This window comes from Microtus pennsylvanicus, chromosome 12 (genome assembly GCF_037038515.1).
Source record: "Microtus pennsylvanicus isolate mMicPen1 chromosome 12, mMicPen1.hap1, whole genome shotgun sequence".
NCBI lineage: Eukaryota > Metazoa > Chordata > Mammalia > Rodentia > Cricetidae > Microtus > Microtus pennsylvanicus.
In genome coordinates this window covers 40,882,445-40,895,789 of record NC_134590.1, presented here as the reverse complement: position 1 = coordinate 40,895,789, position 13,345 = coordinate 40,882,445, and positions in this window count along the sequence as shown.

The window sequence follows — 13,345 nt, the reverse complement described above, 5'->3', positions numbered from 1 at the left end:
ATTACATGCAAACTACACAGAGTCACATGCATTTACTCAGAAGAGAAAGTAAATATTGCAAAGAAATACGAAACCAGATGATTACTAATGCATTTGGCCTAATATATCATGGAAGACCTTTCATTTAAAAAATCCCTGGTGCTTTAGCAAACTGTAATTACTCTTTTCATTTGTTACACATTGACATTCTTTTTCTTTTGCTGATGTTCATTATTCTTATGCAGATGAATGCTAATCACCACATACCCACCCTAACCCACCGTGTGTGTATTTGATATTCACCTTTTTATCATAGAGTACTGAGAGAAGGAAGAATTCTTGACTGGAGAGTGAAAAAGATGGCTAATCTATGGTAATAAAAAGTAAGTGAATGTACTCTTTGCAATCACACAAATTTATATGCAAGATAAATTCAAGGGTCTAAAAAAAGATATTCGAGCTTTATCTAAAAATTGATTGCAAATATTTAAGGAACAATGTACTCCTATAATTAAAGACAAATTCCCCAGAGACAAAACTTTCCAAGTCAAAACTGAGGATGAAGTGCGAGGAGCTGACTTGCTCAGAACAGAAGGTCGTCTCAAGAAGGACAAGGGAATTTATACAGTCCAAGACCTTCTGCTGTTAGAGAAAGCTGTCATTATAACATAGCAGAGTCACACAACCTTGAAATCCCCAAAGACCTTCCTCATATCAAGGGTTAGCAAGTGGCCTCATTATTTTCCTGCTCAAAAATGACTCAAAATATAATATGAGGAACTGAAGGAAAAAGAGGAGCACTGAATAAATCATGAAATCAGTGACAAGGGTTCTTCTCTGAAATTCCTTTCCTCCCCATCCTTCTCTCTTAAAAATCTGGGTAAATTGAGCAAAAATGCTTGCTCTCTATTAAACACACACACACACACAGACAGACAAGAGTATCAAATACTTCTACCTGTGCTATTATATGATCAACCTTTCCTTTTATAGTCATCTGCTATAATTTAAATGTTTTACATACTTGATTTCTCTCCTTTTTATAGCATTGTCTCAGGAAATAGTCATATGTCTAGACCATGATTAATACCTACCTCATCCCTTCTGAGAAATATCACAAATCTTGTTTTACTCAAGATGCCTGGCTTAGTGCATGGAAGAGAGTACATCCTCAATTGATAACGAACCTGTTTTATTGGTCTTAAAAATGATTTTCAATTAGAATTCTATTACTTAACTTGTTGCAGTCTTTAGGTTTTTGTTTCTTTCTTTTTTTTTTTTTTTGATTTTTGAGACAGGGTTTCTCTGTAGCTTTTTGGTTCCTGTCCTGGAACTAGCTCTTGTAGACCAGGCTGGCCTCAAACTCCCAGAGATCTGCCTGTCTCTGCCTCCCGAGTGCTGGGATTAAAGGCGTGTGCCACCACCACCCAGCATCATTTTGTTTCTTTTTTATAAGGTTAAAAGTGATTCTACCAAATAGGCCATCTTACTATCTTCTCAGTGTTATTGTTTTTACTTCTTTCAAGAACTTAAATCCATGCCATTTGATAGAATCAATTTCTACAATTCACCAATGAATTCCATTGCATTTTTTTTTTCTGGAGGTATGACCATGATATCTACTATAAACTTTTGCATGTTTAATTCAACTGAGTACTTGTGAAATTGAAATTGGGAACACTAAAACAAGTCTGAATGTTGTATCCTGAAGTACTAAGAATTAAGTGATTAATCTCAAGTGCCATCAAAATTTAATGATAATGTTGGGACTGCAAACACTATGATCATAAAGGCTGACATATAGACCAGTAGCATTATTTTAAAAAGCACACCTTTTGTTTAATTATCTGTAATCTATTATAAAATAAAAATGGAAAGTGAAGTTTTAATGAGGACTAGTAAGTGATTCAAAGATTTCGTTATCATATTTCACCTTCTTCCAATACCCTAGCAGTCATTTTACTCTTCTAATCTCAGGTGATTCTTAGATAAATGTAGCTTCATTTTCTGCACGTCCTGTAAAACAATTTCATTATCACCTTTAACCTTATAATAACAGATACGCTAACAATCATAAATTGATTTCTGTGACTCTTGCGCATTTTCTGAGTCCTGTCTTGTGGGTTGTTATATTTTGTTTTTGAGATTATAATATGATTACAATGACAAAACACTGCATGATTTTTGTTTGTTTTTTTGTTTTTGTTTTTCGAGGCAGGGTTTCTCTGTAGCTTTGGAGCCTGTCCTGGAACTCCCTTTGTAGACCAGGCTGGTCTCGAACTCACAGAGATCCGCCTGCCTCTGCCTCCAGAGTGCTGGGATCAAAGGCGTGCGCCACCACCGCCCGGAGACACTGCATGTTTGGGGACTGATTCTCTGACAGTCTTGGCCAACAACACAAAAGTGGACTTCTACTGTCTAGTACGGTTTTGTTTTGTTTTTGTTTGTTTTGCTTTTTTGTTTGTTTTTGTTTTGTTAGGTGGTCTTTGGTTCTTTCAGGGAACAGTGCCAGATAATATCTGTAGACTTTCAGTGAGAGAGTCAGATGAAGAAATCAAGAGTTCTAGAGATTCAGACAGACTTCTTTTAGTTCATTTCTGAATAGATGCATGACTTGTGATAAAGCAAATACTGGAGGTAGAATTTATTTCTAGGCTTCCAAATGATTTAAAATAACAATGTAGAGCCAAAGTTCTGCAGAGTTGCTCTGCAGTCTGAGCAACTGTAGGACATAAAGGAGTATTTGTCCAGTGAATACTCTAGTTATGCCTATTATGAGGTGCATATGACTGACTTCATCATTTAAAGTCACGCAGCTTCCTGATAAATGTATCACAGGGCATATCTTATGAGAAGGTAGAACTCAGAACTCAGGAAGGAAAAAGTTGGGCATGAGATAGCACTTTGTTCTATATGCTGTGTGCTAAAGTGACAGTGATTTCTTTCCACTCCGAGTTTGACTGAAATAAGGCAGAGACATGCAAGGTTGGTTTAGTGCTATGCCTTCAGTGTCCAAAGAGTACTGAGTACATGCCATGCCCTCAGTTGACATTTATTGAAATAAATAAATAGATATAAGTATTTTGAAGATCTTAAAATTTAGACATAGTGAGATCAAGTTTAAAAGTTTAATGGTTCTAAGGGAAAAAATGGACTGATCAAGAATATTTTTGTCATTTTCTTTAGATATTTTCACGTAAAAGTTTCTTTCTTTTAATATGTATGAATATGTCTGTACATTTGCATGTACACATGGGTAAACACATGCAGTCTAAACAAAAGCAACATAACTTTACATAGTTAGACAGCTATTTTGCAGTACAAACAAATACAACACATCTTTATATATTTAAATAAATATTCCATCCCCAAACCTTGTTTGTTTGTTATTTTCTAAAACATGGGTTTTCTGCATAGCCCTAGTTGTCCTGGAACTTCCTTTGCAGACCTGATGGCTCAAACTCACAGGGACTGCCTGCCTCTGCCTGCCTCTGCCTGCCTCTGCCTGCCTCTGCCTGCCTCTGCCTGCCTCCACCTGCCAAGCACTGGGTTTAAAGTCCTAAGCCTCCACTCCTCGTAAAAACAGAAATTTTTTAAAGGAGAAATTTAGAAAAAAAGTTATAATAAAAAAATCAGGTACTGTTTTACATAACTTTGTAGTTTTAGGTATGGCCAAATTCTTAGCAATCCTGACTGTAAGTGCAGGCATGCCTAGTGAAGAGGCACTGAACCTGAGTATCAGGGTACATTTCATATTTAAACTGAACAATGAACATTTTTAATTTGTTTTAAAATAAATAGATTAATTACTAAGAGATGCGAATATGTAATACATTTTTTTTGAAAATATGTCTTTGTATTTGTTTATGCCTGTTTTTCCTTTTTTTCATTTTTCAACTTGAATTTATCGATAATCTGAGTTTTATAACATGAAATAGTTCAAGTTACATATTTTTCTAGCTGCCCATTTCGTCCATTTGATTTAATATATCCAGATTTAATGTCATTTTCTTATATTCATAAAATAATCCTTGTATTTTGCCATGCACCACACCCCTGTGTCTGCGCTCTGTGCGCTAGAACCCAGTTAGCGAGCTTCGGGCAAAGGGCTGGAGGTTGAGAATACAGACAGACAGACGCAGAGACAGACCAACACGCAGACCTTTTAACACTGATACCCAAACCCCCCTTTTATTAACACCATGTAGACTTAAATACACTGCAGTCAATGGCCAACAGGTGATAATCCCACCTCTAATCCTCTAAACTAGACACAGCTTCTAGTAACTTTAATTAGAAGGTTCTAGGAGGGAAGGGCAGCTGAAGGCCAGGACTCAATTAGTCCCAACAGTACTTTTCTTTTGTTTTTAATTATAAGCTCAGGAAAAGCATTATCACTCTGTAAGTAAAGCACAAAAGTATATAAACTTTTCAAATGTATTTTACAAAATATTAATTTACTGTTACAATAAGAAAGTAGTGTAGAAAGAAATTTCAACTTGTAGACACTTTAGAAAAATCTGATTTTTTTCATGTTGGTTTTTGCTTATAAGAGTATGTCATTTAGACTACTGATGCTTGAAATGGTAATATGGATTTTTCTCTGATCAAAAAACATGCTAATATTTATTTGTGCAGTCAGTTGGAGTCAAATCCTGCTTAGAAGTGCTCTCCTGTAGAGTGCAAAACATTCTTGTTCACTCTCACATGATACCACTGTTTTATCTTAAGAAAAATTAAGCAAAGGTTCATACTTTCAAAAGTCAGAAATTTAGTACATTACCCCAGCTTTAACATCAGGATCAAAGCAAACAGAGAAGGTATAATTGTAAACAGGTGAGACAGTCTGCCTAAAGCAGTTTTAAAATTTCACTTAAAATGATTCTTTAGTTTGTAATTTATGAATTTATATAGATGATATTATGCAAAACTTTCATTTGTTCTTTATAGGATTGTATCATGTATCAATTCTAATCTGACACACAGTCATTCCCTAGACAGTTTTGAAATAGTCCTTCTGTCATTTACTCAACTCTCAGACACTCATGGTCCTTATCTTCCTATAAATTACACATCTCTTCTTCCTATGCATGAAACTGTATTTAATAATAACACAAACTGGATGAAAACTGAGCTTCACATTTATTCTTTCTTTAAAATATTTATGATTTTAGGCACCCAACTATTTATAAAATACAGTGGTTAATTTATGGGTAATCTTAACCTAGGCAATAGTACCCTATTATTTATTAAATAGTGACATTGCTGTGGCTCTAAAACCATTCATCCTAGTTTTGTTTCTGTTACTATGATAAAATACTCTGACAAAAAGTAGCTTAGGGGAGAAAGGAGTTTATATTAATTCATAATTCCAGGTTACGGTCTGTCACAGGAAGGAAATCAAGGTGGCAGGGACTTAAAATAGCATCTCACATCACATGCACAGACAAGACAGAGAAAGCAACGAATGCTTTCGCAAATTTATTTGCTTCCTTACTTGGTATTGGTTTGATTTCTACACTCTTGAACACTTCAGGACCCCTGCTCTTGTCTAGGGAATAGGACTGCCTACAGAGGTTAGGTTTTACTACATTAATTAACTTATGATAATTCTTCCACAGATATGACCAAATGCTGATATGATGTGAACAATTGTGCACTGAGACATTACTTGGACAGCGTAGGTTGTTTCAACTTCACAAGTAAACTAATATGCATTCCATAAAAATTGATAATAAAAGAGGCTATCAATTTCAAAATTAAAAATCAAAATTAATAAAATAAAATCACAGCTCTAATAAATCTCATTATAAAAATGAAAAGAAAAAGACAATCATGTCATCTAACGTATAGGGTGAATACCTGTAATAGTCTAGATATAATAAAAAAGATTATTCTCTGTAATGGGAGTGGGCCTCATTTAGTGTGAGTAGACCTGCAGGCAGATTTAGCATGGGAAGGAAGCATTTGCCTCAAGACTGCAGCATCAAACATGGTCTAAGCTTTCAGTCTGAGAGCCAGTATCACCAGAGATGTAGAATCTGCTGACAAGGTACAGGGCAAAGCTACAGAGAAGACCTTGAGATTTATGCTTAATAATAAACTGTCTTCAGGGAAAATGACATACTTTCTAAGCAATATTCTTATCAGAAATCATATAATATTTGGATCATGTTATGTCTGTTCCACTAAAGTTTGCATATTTCTGAGATAAAATTGTCACTTCATGAGTAGACCTCTTAAAACTATTGTGATATTGTAAATAAGCTCCGCTATAATCATTCCTTAATCCATTTGTGGTTGTTATTTATAACGTGTTTCTGCACACACTGCCTTTTGTTACCTTCCATCACTTGCTAGAGTATTTTGGATATCTTTAATAAATTACTTATATGAAAATTATTATATTCACTGATAATATCTGTCTAACTATCTTAAGCTCTTCTTGAATAATATTTCTGATTTCCTTTACATGTTGTAGTCACTGTAAAAGTAGCAAGAAACTTTATTTTCTAGAGTAATTTTGTAAATAGAAATTACATATAATATCAATGTCACTTTCTCTTAGAAGAAAAAATGAGTCTATATTTCCTGCAGTGGTACTAGGTGTTTAGTTAATCTTAGTCAAAAAGTACTATGAATGTCTATGACATGTCAGGACAATAAACAAGCACCATCAAAAAGGCTTAGATAATGAATTATTTATCAAATAAAATAGATATTGCTAGGCAAAGTTAGATATTGTCACCTTTATGATGGAAAAATGTGTTAATTTTCAATTTTTCCTCTTCAATCTTACTTACAAAAGCATGATCACACTATTAGGAATTTAGATCAAATTAACTTCATTATTAAGTTGTCAATTTTTTACATGCTGTGATTTCCAGAAAGAAGGGATTTAAATTACGTGTTTACACAAACAAAAGAAAATCACTAAAATGGATCCTCTGTTCACTTTGGTAATAAATCACCTCTCCAGGTGGAGCTGAAGTGTACAGAGACAATGGCTACTGACTTCTTCTTTTTTAGCTTCCTACCTTACCTTTGTGTACTTTTACTGATGCGTTCTTGACCAAAGAGTATTGTTTTGAATGGAAGTACTCAGTAATTTGCACAAATGTGATTATATTTTTCTATTTTGTGTTCAGCTACCCATGTGAAGAGAATGCACCCGTATCACTGCATGCCTGTCCAATCTGCTCCTTCATTTCATGACCTACAACTGGTTATGAAGATTGAAGATGGGGAGTTTACCAGCTGCTGCTTCAGTAAACATTACGTTTTCTCCAATGAAATGGGTGAAGACACGTCTGCCTATAACCTGACAAGAGTTGTTTTAGTTTGTTGGACTGTTGGATAGGAATAAGAAGTGCAGGTCTGTTGGCCCGGCCGCCCGCCCGGCTAGCTCAGTCGATAGAGCATGAGACTCTTAATCTCAGGGTCGTGGGTTCGAGCCCCACATTGGGCACCATAGGTCCAGCCAGCCAGACAGGAGCTAGGCAGACAAGAGCTAGCCAGACATGGAGGAAGCAGGAGAGCAGAATGAACAGTAAACAGACGAGATAAACAAACTTCAGGGCAACACGTCTTTTAGTAGGAATGGGTTCATTTAAGTTTTAAAAGAAGCTAACTAGAAACAAGTCTGAGCTAAGGCTAAAGATTCGTAATTAATAATTAGTCTTCTTGTCATGATTTAGAGGCTGGGAGTCAAGAAAGCTTGTTAAATTGGGCACCCAACACAGGGCACTTATTTCTAAGTAGGGTCAGAGAGAATTGGGTAAAAAATCTAGCATGGCTTCCTAATAGCCCAGTGTTCATAGTGTACAGAGACACAGCTCCCACATGTTAAGAAGAATCAGCAGGATAAAGTAGAAAACACTACCACAGAATGTGAGCACCAACTTTCTAGGGCTGGGCCCCTTAAAGTTCCCAGTTAAATTCAGCTCTTTGCCAGGCGTGCTGAAACTAAAGTTCAGCTCTCATGGACCACAGTGAAGCAGCACAAGCTTCCAGTCATTGGAAAGAATAATAGTTTAAAAATAATAATATTTTTAAAAGAGAGAGAGCAAAGTAACATAAAGGAAAAAGCCACATAAAGATGGGAAGTACACAAGTAGTATGGAACCCTTGACGTGTTGTGCAGACTGAATTTTGATAATTATGATGACCTAATGGCAATTAATGAAAGGCATTGAACTTTAAAGAGGAATCCAGATTTATACCAGTCTAGACACTTTAAAATGTTTTAACTGTAAAATGAAATGCAGAAAATGTCTTGCATTGGGGGAAGCATTATGCTATTGTTTCTATAGGAAAGAGCAGCAATGAATTCCTTGAAGGTTAATAGAAATAAAGCTTTATCCAGGAAGACCTCCTGAAAATCTTGGCTACAGACATGAAGAAATAAAGAAAAACTAAAAGACAGGTGATATATGTATATCCCTATGCATGGGAACTGTTCTGAGACTGAACAACAATTTTACAACTTTCCCAAGACTTGAGAATTGTCTCAGGTCTCCTAGGGATGCCCTCATCCCCAGACAACAAGAAGAGGTCTATAGAATATAATACCCATACTCCCAAGAAGTAGGTTGGGTGATATTTGTTTGTTTGGTGAGTCATGGATACTTGTCATCATTTTGGGGGAGGGATATAGGAATAAAGGATAAAAAGACAATGATTAATCTTAAATATTTCACATTGATATGTATTTATATACTATATTAAAAATAACTTTAAATTTCTATCAATATACCCAAATCCACATCAATATTAATTTAGTTATTTTTGTTATACTGTATATATGTTTCAACCCTTTATTAAGGTATTGTATCTATGAAGCTCTTTTAGAAATGTAATGTATAACTCAGAAATATAGATTAGTAGTCATGTACAATAATCAAACTTGTCATATTAGGTATGTTTTCAAGGCTATATATATCCCTCAAACATTTCAGAGACCTACAGAATACGGCATTTAAGATGTTTTAAAAGTGTAAAACTTTTTATAAGATTGAGACACATTTGCTCCTGGCAGCACAAATCTACTTCAGAGAAGATGGAGTGGAGCATCAAAGAACCTCCATATGGAGTTTGCTTCCACTTTGGCTAACCTAACCATTTGGAAAACGAACTGCCATTATCTCAACTGCTGACAGTATATTTTATAAACTGGACAAGCAGGACACAATGGAAAACAGACGGCCAAACTTTGTTAAGACAAGGTAGGATAGTCTTGCAAAATTTCTGCTTCATAGAAAAGTCTTACAGATATTTTAGGCCTGTAGGCAGTATAAGAATTCCCCAACATTGCTGGGATCTGATAAGGCATTCAGATCTCTCTGTTGTCTCTATGGTAAGTGAGCCTTGGGGTACCACATAGATAAATAGAAATTAGTTAATTTAAGTTAAAACAAGCAAAAGAAAACATAGCCAGAAACAAGCTTAAGATAAGGCTAAGAATTCATAATTAGTAATAAGTCTCTGTGTCATCTGTGTCATAATTTGGGGACTGGTGATCTAAGAAAGACTGCCACATAACAATAAAAAAATCACCAAGGCCATGCTAACAAGACTTTTAAAGAAAAAGTCAACAAGCTATGATGAAAATTAATATTGAATAGCCAAATATGGATAAGATAGTCAGAAATGGAGGACTTACATTATCCAGTTAAAATACACTATGCTTCCATAATTTTGAGTCACAATTTAAGATCAATAAATTGAATGAATTAGTCCAATAAATTTAAATAGCTGTGGTACAATTATTTTCGACAAAGCTAAACATATTTGACTAAAATTATAAATCATAGTGTTACAACTATTGGAGACCCACATGGAAAAATTATTACTAATCAATCGTTTGACTATGTAAGCACTAGAAGTCAGCTTTATGTCCAGTGCATTTTTTTTGTTTTGTTTTGTTTTTGTTTTTCGAGACAGGGTTTCTTTCTAGCTTTGGAGCCTGTCCTGGCACTCTGGCACTAGCTCTTGTAGACCGGGCTGGCCTCGAACTCACAGAGATTCGCCTACCTCTGCCTCCCGAGTGCTGGGATTAAAGGCATGCGCCACCACCGCCCGGCTCTGTCCAGTACATTTTTTTTTGTTTTGTTTTGTTTTTCGAGACAGGGTTTCTCTGTGGCTTTGGAGCCTGTCCTGGAACTAGCTCTGTAGACCAGGCTGGTCTTGAACTCACAGAGATCCGCCTGCCTCTGCCTCCCATGTGCTGGGATTAAAGGCGTGCGCCACCACCGCCCGGCTGCCCAGTACATTTAAAACTTAGATCTTGTAATAGACATTTCTGAAATCTTTAGTGATGAATTCATTATTAAAATGTTACAAATGGTATATTAAAAATGAAAATCAGCAAAAATTAGGAAAATTTATTTATTTATCTGTTTGTTTGTTTGCTATTTTCGAAACAAAGTATCACATAGTCCAGGATGACCTTGAATGTCTTACACAGCACATGCTGATCTTGCACTTTTTAATCTTCCTGCCTTACTTCCCACATGGGTGAGGGAATATGCCTACTTTACTTTTCATAGTTTATTTTCTTCATTAAATGCAATGTTGAAGAATAAGCCTAGGGCCTGTGACTCTCTATTTGCAATCTATTAAGTCTGTTCTTTCCTGAGACTGCAATTTTATTTGTGGGTGAATGTACATGTAACAACCTCAGAAACTGAGCTTTGTCCTCATCATTGCAGCTTTATTATACTGGATAAATCACTTCCTCAGTGCAAACTATAGCAAAAGGTTATTAAGGGGGCATCTTCAGTTGGAAAAGTGATAGAGATTTAATACTAAAAGATATCACCAACTATAACTATTAATTTGGGAAACACAGACTATTTTCTTTGTTATGTTTCTCATTCGGTTTAACCTTTGGAACACGCAGTTGCTTTAGAAAAGGCAATCAAACCTCAGAACCATGGGAATGTGCATTTTCAGGTAACAAGTGCTAGTTGGCAATTTGAACTTCACATTTACATGAGATGCAGACTTTGTGAACTGAGAAGACATCAAAGCAGACATGAAGTGTGTGTCAAGCCTCTAGCCCTCCCCTGCTGAGCAGGTTTCCAGGAGACCTCCAGATTCACTGCAGGCACCTCTTCTCCTAAGAAGAGGCTGCAGGTGCCATCTTGAGCTCATGAAAAAGAAATGTTGATGACTTTGGCATCCTTGAAAAATAATTCTAAAGAAGAGTGCTGCAGAAATTTCCCTCTACTTCCCAGTCTCTACAAATTTTGAAAGAGAAGAAAATAAACATCACAAGCAAGTGTGCAATCAGTTTCTTAACAGTTTTGGATTTAAGTATTTAGGATAGGGACTTGTTTTATGTTCCCAGACTTATATGAGATAATAATATTGATACTTGTCTATTCTTGGAATCTGGGAATTTTTGCATTTATATACTTCAGACTCTAAATAGTTCATGGTTGATCTGATTAAATGCTCATAATTACCTCCTGACCTCTTGTTTCAGTCACTTTAAGCCAGGCATGCATCAAGGATATGACTGTACCACTCATCACTCTGCAGACTCTATGTCACAGTTCTTAAAGATAATGTTTGCCAAAACAAAATAACATTTAACCATGGTAATAAGGCAACAGATTCAACTTTTTAAATTCAGAGATAAATTCTGTGCTTCAAAATCAGCTAAGCTAACTTTCTTTCAAGAAAATAATATTTATGTTACTTTGCAGTAAAGAAATTTGAATTTGTCACTCCCTCAGTGAGTTGAAAATGTCCTCTACAACTGATCTGTTCCCTTTTATAATTTGCTTAAAATAATTTCATATTTGTCATCTCTGCTGGCCTATGACTCTTCTATCTTTATTCTTGCCATCATTGTGGAAAATATCCAGATTTTTAATTGAAATATTTATCCATCTTACCTTCTAACATTTAAAATTAAATTTAGAATCTAAGCTTAGATGTTCATTTTCGTAAATGATTATTATGATTATCACAGTTGCATTTTTCCCTTACATGTGAGATATTATCACAGATATTTTTGTCATGGGCTAGAGATTTGTGTGTTGACCTTTCTACTTTATTCTTTGTTTTCTCTTGTTTTTCATGTCTTCTGGGATAACTTCGTTTGTTATAAATCAGGGATACCTTTACTCCTCCATTGTCCCACCAACTAGCTTCCTAATTCCCAGAGATTTTAACCTGAATTTGCATCTCTCTGTTGCGTCATGTTACTGCATTGCACTGCATCTATGTTCTGACATGAGCATAACTATACGAGTGTTGCAGAATTATTCTGAAGCTGTGAATGTGGACATAGAGTCTCTTGTTTGCTGAGCATTGCACGCATCCTCAGTGAAATAAATGTGCATTGACCTGACTGAGATTTGACTAGCTGTATTATCCTTATGGAGCCAGAGTTATTTTCCAAGATCAATTCAGTTGTAGGCTAAATTAAGTTTTCATAATTGGAAGATAAGAGTACCAGTATTTTGTTGCAAGAGATTGTCTCTTCTAAAGATACAGCTGTGGTCTAAGGACAGAAGTTTACTGATAAACCAGGGGAAGAACCACTTTCCAGATCAGTCTTTTAAATCTCAAGAGCAAACAAAGAAACAAAAAATATCAAAGAGTGACTGTACCAATATCTTTGTCATATATAGTAGCTTACTCAAGAGAATAGTAACCATTAAAGAGAAGCCATTATCATAAGGTCACTATATTTATTCATGGTTCTTTAACTACTTGCATCACATGTTCATTCAGTCATGCCTTGCTTGTAAAGCCTGCTCTGTAATAGCATCGATCTCCATGATTTCAGCTTCAAATTATTCCAATTATATAATTCTGATTTTTTGGTTAAAAATCACTTTGGTCCATTAATCCATATTCTCTATTCTAAATATTTTTGTTATGTATGTTCTCTTCAACACAATTCAAAATTAAATTTCTTGGAAGGCATTCAAAGACTTTTGAACAGATGAGTCCTGAATATGCCTACAATTCAAACAGTGATTGCTGGGAAATTTGTTTTCCAGTCTATTAAATTAAATTTAAGTGTTATAAACTTTTCTTCATTGTCTGCCTGCAGGGAAATTCTTAGAACAAAATGTTCATGCGGAATTGACACATCCTCTTGCTCCTGTTTCCTGACGGGCTTGTGTCCATTCTTGATTTTGTGATTATTTATATGTGACAGTCCTTATTTTCTTTAAACAGTATCACATAAATGAGAAGGAGAAAATAAATTAATGCTGACACTCTAGTAAGGAAACAGAATAGAAGATTATTGAGACAAAAGAAAGCATATTTGAATGCAGAAAAAAATGAGTTAAAAAGCAAAATTTGTAGGAGATGTGATATCTGACTCCAGATGTCAACTTGA